The sequence below is a fragment of the Scatophagus argus genome, chromosome 7, assembly GCF_020382885.2.
Source record: "Scatophagus argus isolate fScaArg1 chromosome 7, fScaArg1.pri, whole genome shotgun sequence".
Lineage (NCBI taxonomy): Eukaryota > Metazoa > Chordata > Actinopteri > Scatophagidae > Scatophagus > Scatophagus argus.
In genome coordinates, this window is record NC_058499.1 from 5,282,545 (window position 1) to 5,298,688 (window position 16,144).

The 16,144-nt window shown below is 39.9% G+C and overlaps 1 protein-coding gene across 7 annotated transcripts in view; it reads left to right on the plus strand.

Annotated features, from left to right (window-relative positions):
• The window catches only part of lingo1a (leucine rich repeat and Ig domain containing 1a), a 238,998-nt gene that overhangs the window by 96,026 nt on the left and 126,828 nt on the right, over positions 1-16,144 (plus strand). Inside the window, exon 3 of one of the 7 annotated variants that reach the window (XR_006843795.1) lies at positions 1,228-1,841. The exons of 5 other annotated variants lie outside the window; for them this stretch is intronic. The gene's annotated coding sequence lies outside the window, so the exon portion shown is untranslated. Of the gene's footprint in view, positions 1-1,227; positions 1,842-6,707; positions 6,832-16,144 lie in introns of those variants that run through there. One more of the 7 variants, XM_046393823.1, reaches the window with a different exon arrangement.

Genomic DNA, 16,144 nt, shown 5'->3' on the forward strand with positions numbered 1-16,144 from the left:
CATGTAAATGTGGAAGTCATATACTTACAAGAAAAGACCCTGCATAATCCGTAGATGTGTTTAAAATTAGAAACCATCACAATTATTTGACATAAATCTGACAAATGTGTCAAATTGTGACAAGATGTTGACTTTAGAATGATAGATGGGATTTCTGAACTGTTTTTGGTATCCTTTTTGGGCATTATATTGATGATAGCAGCCTTGTTCATTTGCACAGAAAATATTCAGTGGATTGATTGCACAGATAATGTGGTCATTGTCAGACAGAACTGCACCAATGTGTCGCTTCTCATTGAACGTGTTGCATGAGGTCTTTTATTGCAAAGCTGACATCGTCAAAGCAATGTGCCTTTATCTCTTGGGAGGCTTACAGGGCCAGGGCGTGATTGTCTCTTTGAATTAATGGCCCTCTGTTCGAGTGAAAACTAGAACAGCAGCATAATTAAAATCCACTCTATATTCCGCAAAGGCTCCCTTGCTTTACCAGGTGAGCAATGCTTTGCTGCCCGTTGCCCTGGGCATCTTTGCACTGCTTTGGTGGGTTTCAGTTCAGATCAAATAGAATCAAAATGCATTTATAAAACAGAATGAAATAGGGACATGTGAGAAAAGGTCAGTAACAGGGTAGATTAAAAGATGTTTAAATTTATTTATTTCAAAGTCAGTATTTTAATCTTAAAAGTCCTCAAAAACAACAGCAAATCATCTGTTCTGTTGCCTCTGACCTTTTGATGAGCTGTTTATCTGAAGCTCTGGAGGTTTGGTTTGAAGTACTTCGGCCATTTTGTCCATCAAAAGTATTTTAGGTATTATATGTTGTGTACTCTGCCTCTGCATCCCTGTAGCCCATGTGCTACCAGTTTAATTATTCATTAAACTTCAGTCAATCATTTGGAATTGTTGTCAGACATCTCATAAAAAGCCAAACAACTGAGATTCAGCAGAGCACAACAAAGTCAGAAATCAATACTTTAATATTGTCAGAGGACATGGCAGCAATGTTTGCCTATAATTTTGCAGACACTGTCAGCAGTATGCATACCATAACTCTAGTCTGTGTATCTACTTCTTTTCCCCCTGCATCTCATTTTCTCAGTTTGTGGATGTGTTATCCAAGCTCTTTCCTTACATTTTATGTTCCATTGCTACCTGTTGGTTGCCCTTTGCATTTGTTAATGCCACAATACTAATAATTTTTGAATGAAGCCATTTGTCTTTCAACAGGAGTATGTGGACACCCTGACTCTGAGGAGGGTTCCTTTGAGCTCATCTCCTCAAAGACCAGTCAGCTCTGTTATTGGGAAAGTTGAACATGTAATGCCGTCACTCCCCATAACCTCAAAGGCCAGGTGATGAAACAGGTCAAAGACTTTAATTACCTGGGAATAGAGATATCCTGTCCTCTGTCTTTCTCCCAAAAATGCTGACGCGGTGTCAAAGAAGCCCCAGCACAGCCTGTTAGTGGAGAGATTTAAAGCCCCAATTCACGATTGGTGCACAAAGTCCCTTTTCGCCCCAGCTGTCCATGTAGTTCAGATTTCAATTTCAGCACAGGCCAAGCAGAGTTTCAAACTAGTGTTAGGAAAGACATTTTAAAAGCTGTCTATGTGTCTCTTATTGATTTAATATTACATTCTGTTACAAATGTGTGTCCTTCAAAGTAAAACTCTTCCAGGTCATCAGCCATGCAAGTAAAACACTATAACTTTCCGCAGACAGTTTTGGTTGGTGTCCGTCAGAGGAAAAGCCTCTCTTGTCTCACAGGACGCTTGTCTTCCTCCATCAGTTATTTCCATTACTCTCATTGAGTCACAGTTCCAAAGTTCACATGGCCAAGAACACTGCAGCCGTGGCCCATTGCAATGTTACTTTTGGCTCACAACATGATAACATTTATGCTGTTTTAAGAGGTAACAATGCTCTTATAGTATGTGGGGTCCATAGTTATTTCTTTATATTTTGAGCACAGTGGCAGAGTTACACTGTATTTAATTGGTTGGTCCCAATTAGGTCCCACTTATTGCTTAGCAGTGGTGCTGGAGTCAGAGACACATTAATACATTAATATTTTGACAAACTTGATGTGGCCAAAGGTCTAATATTTCACATATGTGGTTACAATTGTTTGTTATGTTGTGACATAATTTAGTATAAATTCGAGTGTGTGTGTGTATATGTGTAAGCACCTTTTTTTATGCCAGTACCCTCAGTCACCCTGCTCTGTTTACTTCACATGTCAGTAATTCTCCAGGCGGCTGCCTTTTGCTCCCATGGCTTTAGCACACGTTCCAGCTCTTCAGGCACAGCTTTCAGTCATTAGAACTAGATGGCAGCATTGCAGAAAAGGCAGCCTCCAAACTGCCACTCTCCCCCAGATAACACACCTCCTCTTCCTCCTCCCTCGCTCTCATCCCTTCTGTGCATCGCCCTCTCCCCTCCACCCTGTCTATCCTATCTTCTCCTCTTACGCTTCATCTCGTCCTCCCATCTCTACCTCTGACTCTACGTGTCTGTCTGTCTCTTTTACTTCCTCTGTTGCTCCCTGTCATTACCTTTATGTTTCAATGCTGGATCATGTCCCACCTCGACATCCCTGTGGACCAAAGGCTCTCTCTCTTTTTCCACTAATGACCTTTCTCGGTGTGGCTGGTCAGCGATGGGTTGTGGTACGGCTGATACCAGAGAAGGGTGCCCAGTGGCTTCTGAGGAATAAATCATTCATTTCCTTCTCTTCCTAGCGTGTGAATGAGCAGTATCCCCACGGGGAACCCATGTTGTAGAAGTGACGTAATTTGTTATGTGTACCTCAGATGTTTGACACAAGTTTTAAGATAACAGTTTTAAACATTAATTTATTGCTTTGGTGTAAAATGAAATACGTCAAAGATGGGCATTAATGTGCCAATATTTATTAAAGAGAGACATCAGAGATAAGGGATTTGATGTACAATGATCAGTGGCATGTGAATACACCTGAATGGGGGGTTAATCTCTTAGTGTTTCTCTCTGAATGATTTATCCATTTGTGACTGCACACAAACGACTTCATTGATTTTATATTTTGTAAGAACAAGAACATGTTCATGTCAGAGGCAGTCAGTCATCCATCAATTTGCTAAACCACTTATCGTGTTCAGGGTCACAGGGGGCTCCAGCCTATTTCAGTACACGCTGGGTGAGAGACACGAATCAATCACACACACATTTTTTGCAACTTTCATTCACAACAGACAACCTTCAGCATCAAATCGAGTTTTCGAAATTGCCGTGGAACTTTTCATGATTCTCTTGGACTGAAAACTTGAGGGTCAATGATCAGTCTTAACTGTGGAGAAAACAGTTGAAAGACTGTGACATCATCCTCGTCCACTGTTCCATAGCAACTAAATAAACTCTGATCAACTTTCAAGACTGAACTTCAGTTTGTGATCGCATTATATCGTATGATATGTATATGTATAAAGTGTCTCTGTTACTTTGTCAAACTACAAAATCCACCTACAGGGAATAAGCAATCATAAATAAAGTGTAGGCTAACCGGTATCAAGAAAGATTGATTTCCATTTTGGACCCCAGTGACCTCAAACTTTTCTTTACCAGATGAAACTGAAACTTTTCTTACCACAGTTCAGCCTGTGAATGCACCATCACATGTAGGATGTAGAGCCTCTCTGTGAGAGTCCTGGTGAATATAAGCATATTGATGTCTCAAAAACAAAGCCTGGTAGTGTTACTCTCCCACCTAGTTTTTCTTATTGCCTACATCAATTAAAGGCAAACCACATTAACCTGTAGATTAACGTGTTGCATCTTAACTGGATTAATGACGGTTATTTCCTCTTTGTGTCATAAACACCATGCCGCTGATGAATTGCCCATACATTAGCGTTGCGTAAAGACCGATAATCATGTCCTAATGTCGATGAATCATTGCTCCCTGACTGCAGGTTCTGTGAGGTTTAGATGAAAGTGATTACTTGGCTGAATGCAAAGAAATACACAAGTCACCACCATCACCAACATCCCATCATAACTAATCCCTGCAGTAAAAGAGATTAGAAAACTGTCACTGCACCGTCTTGATGGCTACACTTCAAATTGACTGTATGGGTGAAAATGGCAGAGCTTGTTGATTTGCAGCGTTATTTTGTCTGAGTAACAACTGTAAGGTCAAGTGCTGTCAAAAGCATTATGTTTAGGCAGTGATGTAGGTAGTGCACACTGATGGAGTGCACCAGTTTCAAAGGTCCAAGAAATGATGATTGAACCCCATAGTGCTAATCAGGCTTTATCCCAAAGTAAAAGGCAGCTCCAGGCCACATAACTTGAAAAGCCATTTGGGTTCAGTTCCCCACGAATTATGGCGTGATCCAGGAATCATCAGTTCTTCAGGATTGTAGATGATTTTAAAAATCCATGAGGAATTATCACAGTTACAGGACAAATGGTGGACAGACATTTGTTGATGTTGAACCAATGACTGAGGGTGATGATACTGGTAATGTTTAGCTAATATCACTGACTTGCAAGGGGAGCCACGTTCCATGCCAGCAGCATGCAAACCATTTATCTCTTCCACGCTGTGCATGGCATCTCTTTGAGTAAGCAGTAATTTATACCACAGGCGATGACAGGCAGAAAAATCCCTCACATGTTTTCAAAGGCGATACGATAGGGGCTTGTCGAAACGTCCCTGTCCTCCATCTGTCTCCATTGGCCTTTCGATATGCATACTTGAATCTCTTCATCCGAGGCTCTCTGGCACCAGCATTCTGTGGATGGCCCTATAGGCAGACAGACAGAGAGCACTTCACTTCCTCCCACACTCATCTGTGGATTTGAGTGGTGGGAGGTGGCCAGGGGGACGCGCGGTGGGACAGATCATTTAGAAGTAATGTATCACTGGGATATAACCAGCCAGAATCAGGTTGTACGATCTTAGATGATTCAACCGATTACACACAGGAAGAAGTTAAAGTACAGGAACAAATGTGTCACTCGGGTAGGCAAATGTGGTAAAATTCCTTTTAACCACTTTATTTAAAGTTACTTTTTGATGTATTTAACCATTATGCTTTATCCCCCCCATAGCTGCAACTTACCCCTCCAACACACACACACACACACACACACACACATGCACACACACACAAACATAAAAAAAAAGACATGCTACAAATGTGAAAAGTCTCAGCAAGAAAATCTTAAAAATCAAATAAAAAAACTAAACATCACATCAATTTGCATTTACAGTTTCCTTCATGGTTGTTCAGGTCAGTTAATTAACACTGGGGTTATTGTTAACATATTTTTTTCACCCTGCTCTTGCACTTACATAAAATTAGTGGGCTTGAAAGACAGATTAAAATCAATGCAGCATCAGCCTCCTGACTTTAAGTCTCTGTAAGGAACAGGCTCCAACAACACCGCACTGGATGCCACATTTCCCATTACGCAATGCAGTAGTGTTTCCTCCTGCAACTCGTCCTGCCTGGTAAATGCCCCGTCTTTCAAATCTCACACCTCCACTTTGTAGTGCCTCAAGCTAAGTGTGAGATAGGCCTGATGACATTATCAGAGTTACTCTCAAAGTTTAGAAAAGCTCCTTTAAGAGCAGCAGAAGATGCTATACAACTCTTTTCACACAGGAGTCGTACTCCTCATGATGAGTACACCGATGGTCATGTGTTAAATCGAGAAGCACCCCTTTCATTTATTAGCTGTCATTTGACTATAGTTTGCCTAACTGTATAGGGTATGGATATGGATCCAAAACAACACCAAATACATAAACTGGAAAACAACAAACTTGAAATCCTAAAACTAAAAAATAGCAATGACAGTGTATTAATCTGGAGCCTCAGGCATGTCTGATGTAGACCTGTCTCCCTGTAGAAATGGGCTTGAGCTGTGTGGGAGAAACGCTGGCTCTATTGTCAAAGAGGCTAAGTGCTAAGGCAACGATTGCAAGCGATAAGGTGGAGGGTCACACGTTATTTCCTGTGGGAGCTTGTGCGTTCTCTTTTGTGTGGTTGAGTGTGTGTGTGTGCGCGCAAATGGAAATATACTCGAAGGTTGAACACAAAGTGAGAAAGGGCGCAATCACCTTTTCTTGTACAGAGAACCATTGCAGCTGAAATGCTCCACAGCGGTTTGATTTAAACATGCTTTTGTACTGTGGATTGTTGTTCATCTTGATTTGGTTGCTGTGGTTGGTTGATTCCCACTGGGGCCAACCACCCTCAAAATATATTCACTGTTAGCATTGTGAGGTGTTTTGGATGAAAGCATCCGCCAAATTGGATATGCTGTTGTTAAATAGTTCCCAATGCAGGAGATGTGCAGTTTTCTTAGTACCTGAACCGTGCTGTTTCACACAGAGATTTGGCACATACAGGATCTGCATTAAATCTGTTTTTCACGGTAACCAAATTTATTTTGTGATTATATTATATTCAGATATTCAGATGATTCACATGACCTGTGCTCAGTCAGTAAATGGAGGAGAAAAAAACACGATGCTGTATTTGTACTCATTGTATTTTGAATGTTTGTCATATTTTCTTACATGCAATTTTTTCTTGAACCAAAAATACACTTTAAAAGCTTTATTGTCTTCATGTGCCCTTGGCCTTTGGCCTGCAGTAAAATACACAAAACATGAAAGCTTACCAAGCATAATGGCTGTTCAGCTGTCAACACAGGTGTCCTGCACACAACTGTTGTAAAACGCACACATCAACAGCAAAGTGCAACAAGACTGCAACCGGACAAGGCTTCACCTCCTATTGCGGTTAGCGAGGAAACAAGAACATGGCGATGCGACAGGTATCTTTGTTCATCTCAGGGTTGACAATAGAGCTGCCTGCAAATGTGACAGTCTAGTCAGTTAGCATTCAAATTCAAGTCTGCATGTCCTCACCAGTACGGAACAAAGGGAACACAAAATCAGGTTACAGTTAATCTGATGGACAGCAGATCAGTGACTCAGCATACAGTATTTCTAGATAATGATGATCTGTAGGACCCCACAACATGTTTTATACACATATGGGAACTACTGCACAGACATTTCACTTCATTATTCATATGAATAATCTCATGCTAATTTAGCAGAGAGATGTACAAACTACAAATATGAGGTCTAAATGAGGTATATGGGGCTTTGTTATATACTTCTGTTTTACTAATTAATTGTATTAAAGCCTGATTACAATGAGGTGTAACTATTGTGTTACTCTCTGGAGCTGTAGCACTTAGCTTTTCTTGTATTCCCAGTTTTAATGTCCGCTCCTTTAATTGGCTTTCTATTAAGAGGTACATACATGATCGGACCCCCAGAGGCAAACAGCTCTGCCGATAGACCTCGATCACCTTCACTTTGCTCCATTGTAGTACACTCTGTGGAGTGGAAATCCCACTCCTATATAATATGCGGTAAAGTAAATGCATATTTATGCACTCAAGCAATAGGTGTTCTTCACATTCAGAGTTTCAGTAACTATGGCAACAAGACATTTGGTGCTTGTTTTTTTTCTTTTTCTTTTTTTTTTTTTGACAGACCAAGGCTTAGTTTAATAAAATTGCATTTTCTAAATGACTCCAACATCACATCAAGTCTGACTATCAGGGCTTAAAGGTGTGGATCAATTTGAGAATTTGATGAACTGCTGTCACAGTCTTCAATTTTCCACTGGATATTGCACACATTTTATGCACACCATTATAGCATAATATATTACCATGCAGCACTGTAGTAGCACATAATGAGTCTCTACAGATTAGATACATGCTATTTGATCTGTTGTGGATGTTTCACATTCAGATTTTTGCCAATTTATTCTTATATAAGGTACAGTTACTGTACATCATTAAAGCAACCACACTGATTGCTGAGAAACTGCACTCGCCCTCCCACGGCAGTAAAATCCGTGGCAGTGCTGCTTTTCGCTTGGCCTCGCGCATCACAACTGACTGCGTTTATGAGCGCGAAGCCAGGGAGGGGGTCATAGCCTCTTTTTAAGCACTGGTGATTCCTTCCTGTTGGTGCCCTGGGTGTGTCACTAACTCCTTCTTTCTACATCGTCAGAAAGCCAAACTAAGCAGTATCAGGGACTGTAGTCCACTGACAGTAAATCAGACATGTGTAATCACAGCTTAGCATCCACTCAGCAGTTAGTAGCCTACACAAGCCCTGGTGAATCAGCAGTCAATCTACAGGCAAAAGATCTCAGTCACAAAAGAATATATTAATTATTTTCCAGAAAAAACTGCTGGATTTCTGTTCAAAAAGCAGCAATTTTTAAATTATTATTTATTTATTTTAAGTTAGATAATTAACGAGACCTCATAGCTGAAGGGGGCTGTTTTAGTATCTTGTATCCAACTTCTGTTATGTAATATGTTTCTGAATGTGAACCACTGCAGAGCAAATTAAAAGCCCTGATGATATTGTGAGCATTAGGTGACTCTCCAAAATACTGAGATTTATATGCCCATAATAGCAAAGTTTAAAGGTTAAACCTATGTGATATAGAACATTATGATAGCAGCAAACAACTATTTTTATATTATGATGCAGTGGAGTAATTATGACCTGAGCAGAGAATGTTATCACACTCCCTCTGTGTGTGTTGTATTGTCTAAGCATCTCTGTCCTTTGTTTTGATTGCCAGGCTGTGCACAGATATTTTGAAAGCCTGTTCTTTAGATGATAATGATGCTTACTTTGTTCTAACTTTATCATTTAGAGACTACTCATATTTATACAGCTACAATATCACCACTTTGGGTTGGTTTAGTGGCCCGGTTGTCTGCATTGACAACCTGGAAATAAGCCTTAGCAATCAGCTGAGCACTTCTCTAGGTTCACTGACTGGACCTTTAATGGTGAAGTGTCTGTGAGCGGTGAATTCATATTGGTGAAACGGTACAACACTCGGTTTGCCTCTTTTTGACACTGTAATAGTGTCATCTCTGCAACTGTTAAATGTTGAGTGATTGTACAGAGAAATATTTTGTCTTTACATTGATAAAATATGAGCACAGTCCATTACAAAAGCGGGATAATTAATCAATGAGTTTCAAAATTGTTGCACAATTTAATTGTTAAATTGTTACATATCTTATAATTCAGTGGACTGCATCTTTTCAACGAGCTGCCGTACACAGTACATGTCTGCTCTCCCCTGTTTCACAAATCTTGCAGAATTTACTCAGTGGCAGGTTTACACATGTAATTAGACACTATACAACAATGTCGCCGATTTCAATTTCTGATTAACCAATATAACATTATTTGTGCTGCAGATAAATGGGAAACCGCTGTTTAGGTGTGCACTCGATTTTGCATGCCTGTAGAACAGTGATAGCTGTAATATGTACCAGGATATCAGGAAAACATATTAAATTCCAATTCATTTATAAGGAATGGGCTAAAGGTGACTGATGATGAGAAATGAATGTTTAATTTAAGTTGCACAGGAATGCGTCACCAGTGTACATCTTGTCATAGGGGTATTTTGCAAATGTTGAAATGTAATTATTGCTCTACACTGCAGCAGTAAGTCTCTCAGTTTTTCTCACCAATAGAAAATACATTATGATTACAGAGAAAGAACATGTAATATTGAACGGTAATGCTCACAGAAACTGGGTATCCTAGTCAAAAGAGAGTCAACTTCAAGTGTAAGTTAGCTGCACTTTTTGCCAGTTGAAAATATAGATCAGGGGAAGGTGAAAGATTAAAGTAATAAGTACTGGAAATGTAAAAACTATTGAGACAGAGATCATGAACAGAAGGCATAACTCTAAAACAAAGTGTTCATCTCAAGTTTAAAAAATTGGCTGGACTTTGGCTGCCAACAGCACCAAGATCAGCCAGTTTTGTCAGCAGCCGGATATGATGACCAGACAAAAATGTATGTGAACAATCTGTTCCTCCGGCTGATTGTGAAGCTACCTGCTGAGAGCATCTAGGTGCCCCATTCCACCCCAAGTCTGAAAATATGCAAGGTGGAGCATTTATATATCACTAATAAAGTGAAACAGAAATAGTTCAGGGACAAAAAATGACTTGTTTGGTGCATTTTGCTTGCTTGCTGTACATTTTATTTAAACCTGGGTTGTAATGCATCCACAACCACTAATATACATTGAAACTAAAGAACAGTAAGAGCTAGATGGCATATTATTAAGTATCAATTGTGAATCAATATGGAGGATCGAGGAAGAAACTCAAATGTTTGCGCTCATTTCTTTTGTCACAGTTAACCTCTTCTTTCTTGACTCCACTCCTCTCTCTACTACTTTATCTTACTTATAACTGAAGTCTGTAGTTGGTACTTAAAACTTATAGGAATGTGTGGTGCACTTTGATGTTATTGAGTTAACTGGTTATTCTTTCAGCTGATTTTCATTTTTGTTTGCCAGCACAGCAGGCTAACTGGAGGATCTCTCACCAGAGGGCTCAATCTGAGTTGTACTGAGGACATTGAAAACTTCAGAGGCATGTGATGATTGAGTGAATTCCAAAGCATGGGCTTAAAACCTTGTCTTAACACATGCTTAGCATGAAAAGCCACTTTGGTTACGTTGAAGCACAAAAACTTTGTGGTTAGGTTTAGGAAAAGACAGGCAGTGAGTTTAAAACATCACACTGCTTCAGTTTAAGTGCAAAAACTTTCCTTTCCGGGTTCTTTGACACGTGACTTGTCCCATGTGTGTGACCCATCACTTTTGGGACTTTATTGCTCTGTAAATTAGGATGCAATGTGCAGTTACTCAGATTCTCTAATGTTTACACTGGAGGTGCATTAAAGCCCAACGCGTCTCATCCTGATTCACGGCGGTACCTTCCACGTCTTTATAAGCTGCCTGACGACGTATCGAACCTGAGCTTGAAGATTTATCCAACAAAGCTGCCTGGCCTCGATCAGGTTGTGCGACTCTAATCTAACGCTGTCATCGCTCAAGTTAATGACTGAATGTCTTTAATGATAAAATTTATGTTAATAGAACTATGTTTGAAGTGTTGTTATTAAAAGTTTGCAGCAGCAGTGACTGCAGTGCTCTCCTGACTGTCTGACTGAGAGCCAAATTGTTCTCAGGCCCTGACATAGTGTGGCCTCATATTTCAAAGGATGACAGGAACTGCTCTCAAGTGAGAAGGTCGCAGGTTTGTTCCCCTCTACAGCCAACCTTGAACTGTCAGTGAGTCAGTGATAAGCATTCAGAACATGTTTTTATGGCTCTGGACAGATACGATCTTGCCATTTATGGTGTATTTGAGAAGTTTTATCAAGATTTTCATTCATGTACTCAGAATCTCTTTTAAATCTCTGGTGGATGAATGATGGACATGAAAAGATTAGTGTCTCTTTGTGGACATCCATATCACTAAAAAGGTTTCAAAATCACAGTTTTAAAGTGTTCATACCATGATATTGCTATTTACAGCACAAGTCTGTTTTTCTTCCCAGTAAGACATGACCCTTGTTCCGTCTGTAATCAGTGGAAATCAGGTTGGGTGGTTCTTGACTTTTTAAATGAACTATAGAGGGAAAGACATTGCTCCCAGCCTAATCTTTGTGCTGTGAAGCCAATCCAAAGCTGAATACAAGTAGTGGCAGACTTTTCATGCGTTAATAATCCATTCCCAAATATTATTAATTTAATTGAAATTTCCATGAAGCTGGTGTACTACAATGAACCTACTACACTGAACTGTTTCTGCAAATGACCAGCACGATTTCAACACAATGGCGAATTAAAGTATCATCCTGTGCGATGAAATTTAATGCAATTACACACAAGCTCTTGGAGCGCTTTGCTTCTTTTGTTTTTGTGATTCGATTAAGTTTGCATGTGGAACAAGCCAGCAGAGATGGATTGCTGAGCCTGCGGCAGGAACACAAATGGCAAATTCGAGGAAGACCCGAAATGATAATGTTGTAGATTTTTCTGTATTTTCTGCTGGGCCAAGGAGAGCTGTGTTTTGATTTTCAGTTTGATATAAGTTTTCCGAAGAATTATTTTGTCAAACACATTACAAGAAATACAGGATAAGACAGTGACAAGGGTTTTCAAGAGGTTGGGCGTTAAACTTGGTCAAAAGTGCTCAACTTTTCCACCACCATTGCTTTGCAGCTCGCTGTCAGGGTTCACATGGACATCCTCTAATCCTACTTCAACCTCAAGTCCAAAATGCTAATAATCCTCTTTTGTATTACCTCTATTTGAATGCATTACCTAACAGTATTTCATATCAAACATGAGCTGAACTGGTATGCATCCATCCATCCATCCATGCAGTTTTCCTCTTATCTGTGTTGGGGGGTCGTGGTAGCAGCAGGCTTAGCAGGGTGTGCTGAATAAGTAATCATAATCAGTTGCACACAGGCTTGCAGATATTTAGTCAAAGATCTATAACGACATGGTTAACACATAACCATTCACAGAATAAATTTGTCAGAAACTTCTCTGCCTTAAAACACAGTTTAGGTGATCACAGAGAGCAGGAGGGGACGGAGGTCTGAGCAGCCAGCTGTGTCTGCCTGCATGGCAGTGAAATTAAAAAGACCACCTCCTGTCAGCACCAGCTTTCTCTGTAATAATTAGTTCTAAAAGCCAATATAGCTAATCACGCAACCGTTGTCATTAACCTGCACTTATGTTGATTTTGTCAGATGCAAACTATAAAATAATGATTTGATTACCATTGTGATGCAGCAGCTTGTTTAAGATTTGTGCTGTGATTAAATCATTAGGCTGTTTATTCCTCATTTGGTTTTTCAACAATATATGTCATAAAATGCCAGATTTTTTTTTAAGTGATATTTTTAAGTTGTTATAGTTTTATTTATTAACATTCCACAGAGTGCAGAACTACAGTGAAACGTAATATGTCATATTGTGTTGACCTGATATCATTCAAGCCAACCGTCATTCCTTTTTCCAAATAGTTTTCGGAATGTCAAAAGTGTTACCAACAGTAATTAAAGTATGTTATTAGTATGTGTTGCCCTATGCTGTCGCGCTGGCCTAGAAACAGTCCCCTCATAGTTTACAACATGCTTGTATATCAGACAGGCAGCTTAGTGATAAGGTGTTCATATCAGGCCATAACATCATCTCATGTTGCCTTATTCAAAAGGTCGAATACGTCCCACTCCATTTAAAACATGTTGCTTACATTTGGATGGGTCACGGTGGGGAGCCACTATCTACGACAGTGTGCTGATGCACCTTTAGTGGTATAACGCTCTGCTTCTTACAGTTTGATGTTTGGGTGATGCTGCCATTATGTCCTCATGAACCAGTTCAAACTGCAGGAAAAAAAGTGGTTCATGCAGGTGTTTTTTGTGACTGCTGCAGACGTGACTGAGACACCCATGAAATCTCTATTTTATAATCATTAAATGACCTGAAAAAAACCCTAAACAAAATAAACAGTAAATTTATTGTGATGTACACTGACAAGACAAATGAGGGGAAGTTTTGGGTAAAATGAAGATGTTCCTCAAACCATCCTGCAGACCGTCCCTACACACGGGCCTCAGGTGTGGATGCGTGTCTCGCCGTGCCCGTTCACACCTGGTAATAACATGCGTTCTTTGCGATCTGATCACAAGTGGACTGATTTAAGTGTGGCAGATCACAATAAAGCATCATAAAGCATCTTAGCATGTGTCCCGAGTGAACACTTGTGATTGGATCTCACTTCCCTGCTCTGTATGCATATAAACATGTACATCACAGGAACAAGCGGACATATTTTTTACACAAAGGAAGGCTAATATTTTTGAATTTACAAGAAGGCTCAAATGATGAAGAATTTGTCATGGACAGCATTTCACAAACTTTATTTTGTTTCTTCTAACTCCTATCTCCTAACTTACTGTTAACTGTATTTGTAAAATCTGACATGTTTAAATGTTGAAATCAAATGAAATAATGTGTTCAACCAGCTGCTAAACACTGGCAGGTGAGACACACTTTAGATATGGAACAGACGGGCCAGTGCAGAGGTCCCATGAGAAACTGATCCTCTTTACAAGAAAAAACCTTAATGTATTGCATTTAAGGGAAAATTTAGAAGAAGGGACAAATGATTTAACATTTGAAACAGCTGTTTCTTTCTATTTTCTGTCACACTTTCTCCTGACACAACAGTGTCAATCACATTGATTCACACCAACAATTAAACTGATCCAGCACAGGCAGCTGTCTCTTCCTCTTCCTTACCTGCAGCAGCTAGCATGCTATATCTTTCATAGATCGGTGATGCAAATCATATTCGTATGTTAAACCACAGTCCCAGAGGCTTTTTGCTGCAGTATTTTTTGTTACGTGGGCTACTTGACCGAAGCTGAATTGCATCTGTCTTTTACCCAGTAAAGCTGAGGAGATGCTTGTTTGTGGTTTCTGGAATCCCGCTGAGGGAGACTTGAATCAATTTTACTCTGTGGGGTGAAAACAGACATAATGATGGTAACTATGACTGTGGTAAAGCAGCACACTGTGGAATTGTGTGCTTCCATATAATTTCCCACATGTTTACCTGCTGTTTCGGTCATTCACTGAACACGCATGTTGTGACATCACATCCCGAGCAACAGCACTTTAGTGAGTTTATCTGTGTGTGAGCTGAGACTGAGCCTCCCCTACAAACATTATACTAACAGTATACTGTAGCACATTCCTGCTGCACCCAAGACAAAGGTGTGGCTTTCTCAAGGTGTAATGGAACACTTTTAAGAACTGTACTATCAGTTTTCAAAACAAGCCTTTCTACCTAAATGACAAATAAGGTCAACCAGTCTTGGTAGCAGACAGGGTGTTGATTGAGCTCCCTGGTGCCAAAGTCAGACTCTGGATACCGAGCCATCCTCACTGACCTCTTTGAAGAGTAAGGAAGAAAGCAGTTCGTTTGTTTATTTTTTTTAAGGAAATTTCTGATCTGATCATTTGTTTGACTCCCTTCACATCTGTGGGGCAAAGGTCCACTTAATCTTAGTCTACTTAATCTCTTTGCAGGAACATTTCCCGCCGCACCCACCGGCCCCAAAGGGAGACTCAAAAGACATTAGTTAGCAAATTATGGACTGTGCCTTTAAGTTCAAGTTTTCATTTCAAGATGGAGCAGCTCTATCCAGATAGTCTGCTTCATGAAACACAGTTATCTGGGGGGGGGCTTGCGATTCATTTGAGGCAAACCTTTTACTGACACACTTGGTATTTCTCATCTCATTATTGGGGCTGATTATAATTCATAGGCTATATTAAATGTCAGAGAAAGGCCAGGGATTGTTATGCAAATGTTAAGCATAGAATGTGTTCTTTCATTCAGATTTAGCTTTTTTTACCCTCCACTTGGTCTGAAAAAAAAGAAAGCAAATGCCAGTAACAATTTAATAGTTTGTTGAAAACACAAAGACCCAGCTCATTCGGATTAATGCGTGTCAACATGACAGTTTGTCATTGTTCAGCGTAATTATCTTTTAAATAATCAGATGTAAGAATGGAATAGATAAGAGAAATGAAATCATGAAATGTGTTTGCTACAATCAGCCTTTCACTGCCAAACCTCAATGCAAACAAAAAAAATAAAAACTGTAGCAGTTGGCTTTAAACACAATGCAAGATTTATTTTTCTTGGACCCTGTTGTCTCCGATTCGGGACACACAACACTGACGTTGCCAGATGGCAGCCGCTTGCTGTCTGAAAGCACTTTAATCATTTGACCATTCTCAGTTACAGATTGTGCAGGGACAGTTGATCAGTAAACCAACTGTCAAAACAGAATACATAATAACGCTGACATTCAGGAGTGTCATGAGGATTTCTTCCCTTTTTACACTCTGATAAAGAAGGAGAAACATTTTTCACCTGAATGAGCATAGCTACAGTACTTAGAGTTGAATCATAACAACTGGAGTTGGAGCTACAACTTGGGTTGGGCTTTCTGACACAATCTGACAATCTAGAGAGCATCCACAATCTACTTTTCGGGCGAACTGTAGAGACTGGAGCATTTGGCCTCCTTTTTCTTTCTCCGAGCTTCACATAAGCTTATTGACAGCAGAGCAACATGATGGAGGAGGCTGTAAGCTGCAAATTAGCATTTTAGTGTCTAATTAC